The sequence below is a fragment of the Phyllobates terribilis genome, unplaced genomic scaffold, assembly GCF_046119375.1.
Source record: "Phyllobates terribilis strain yellow unplaced genomic scaffold, ASM4611937v1 Scaffold_5072__1_contigs__length_54624, whole genome shotgun sequence".
NCBI lineage: Eukaryota > Metazoa > Chordata > Amphibia > Anura > Dendrobatidae > Phyllobates > Phyllobates terribilis.
In genome coordinates this window covers 17089-19224 of record NW_027367820.1, presented here as the reverse complement: position 1 = coordinate 19224, position 2136 = coordinate 17089, and positions in this window count along the sequence as shown.

Below are 2136 nucleotides of genomic sequence, written 5' to 3'. Positions count from 1 at the left end.
TAGTGCCATTTCCGGGGACTCAAAGGTTCTATTCTTGTGTTTTTAATTTGATTAACATTGATGCTGACTAGTATAAGGTCAGCACCCGTGCTACTGATCAGTTTCTTCTTGAGATTAATCAAGAAATCAAGTTGATTATCCGTATAGGTCATAGAGAGAGGAGAGCCGGTGTTGATACAGAAGATATGGCCGATGATCAGAATGATGATGCGATTGAAGAGAAGACTCTTGAGAAAAGGTCTCTTGCTGACACCCAAATCCAACTAGCTCAGTTAAGACAAGTTGTAGAAGCGCAGAGAGAACTGTTTGAAGCGCAACAAGATGCACTGATGCAAAGTAGCAATGGGAGGAAACTTAACATTGATGGAGCATACTACTCCTAATTTGACACAGCAGGCACACGCAGTGATTCTACCACCTCTTGCTCAAGGGGTGACATTCAAGCTAAAGTCTGGGTAATCAATTTGCTCCCCACATTCCTAGGTTTTCCCGGGGAGGATTCTATCATGCATCTCGGCCAATTCCATGACATATGCATGACTACTAAACCACCAAATGTATTCAAGATAGTAGATCAAGATAAGACCGTTCAGGTTTACGTTGAAAGATACCGCCAGGTCCTAGTATTACCATCTACCTACTATATCCATAGACAATTGGGAGAGATTACACAAGGAGTTTCTAAATAGATACTTCCCAGTTAAGAAAGCTAATGTGTTGAACATAGAGATTGCCTAGGTAGAGCAGCGAGATAAGGAATCTCTATATGATTACTTGAAGCGTTTCAAGGGGTTGTGTGTCAGCTGCCCCCTCCATGGATATGAGTCTGATGATCTAGTACTATTTCTTTCCCAAGGTTTGGTGAATTTAGAAAGAAGAATGATTGATGCCACCTACAGTGGAAGCATTCCAAATATGACCCCTGAGGATTCCATTGAGAAGCTACAAGATATGGGAGAAAGTACTAGGAGCTTTGGGAGGACTTATACTAAGAGAGTAGTGAATGTCGCGTGTTCAGAGAATTCAGGCCTTGCAAATGAGCTAGCTGAAATTAAGAAGATGCTTGCTAATCTAGTGCCAAAGAGTGGTCAACAATCAGCTAGAGTATGTGGAGTATGTTTGGATCTGTCTCACCACTCCAACCAATGTCCTGAGCTTCAAGAAGACGCAGTTACTGAAGTTAATGTTGCTGATGGATATGGACCTCCACGCCCTTGGAAGATCAACAACATGATAAATACAATCCGAGGTATAAAGATCATCCCAACTTCATAGGGCATGATCAGTTTGAGCCCCAACATGATCAACAACCTAGGTGGAAGCCTCGCGATCCTCAACCTAGCTCTGGACCATCAATTGCGGATTTGCTGAATAATTTGACTAGGCACTTTACAACTTATGGAGTTGGCGAAGATCATATCTACTCTAGCACAGAATCAATCCAATTCATTATTGTCTCAGACCACAATGAACACGAATATTAGGAATGTCAGTGCTATGACATTAAGGAGTGGCCAAAACTCGGAGAAAACGCTAACCGATGAAGAATTCTAAGTTGAGGAACCAATAGATGCGCGCCCGCGCCCAGGCCAGTGCGCCCGCGCCGAAACATCTGCACATGGGTACAATCACGCCCATGACCTGTGCGATTGCGCCATGGTGCTTGGAAAAGGGCGTGAACGCGCCCAAGAGGTAACTTTTCTGGAACGTTGTGCGCACCCGCGGTCGGAGATGCATGGCTGTGCCGCGCCTTTTGAGACCCTTGTGTGCCAGTGTCCCGACCCATGTGCCCGCGCCTCTACTGACTCCAAGAATGGTCCTTCTTTGTCGATCAATGCTGAATAGGATGATCTGGTTCCGCCACTCGATAATGAAGAAGAGATAGATGATACACATGGTGATTTCAAGCTGAGATAAGACAGCTGTGTGCATCCGAACATTCCACCACTTGGATCTACGACACTCCCAACACCTTTTCCCGAAGCCCTGAAAGACACTAGGAGACCAGAGAATGACAAATAGCTTTTTGAGACCTTTAGTAAGTGTGAGGTAAACATTAATTTACTCAATCTAATTAAGATTATTCCTTTCATGCTAAATTCTTGAAGGAGCTATGCACGTTGAAGAGGAAACAAA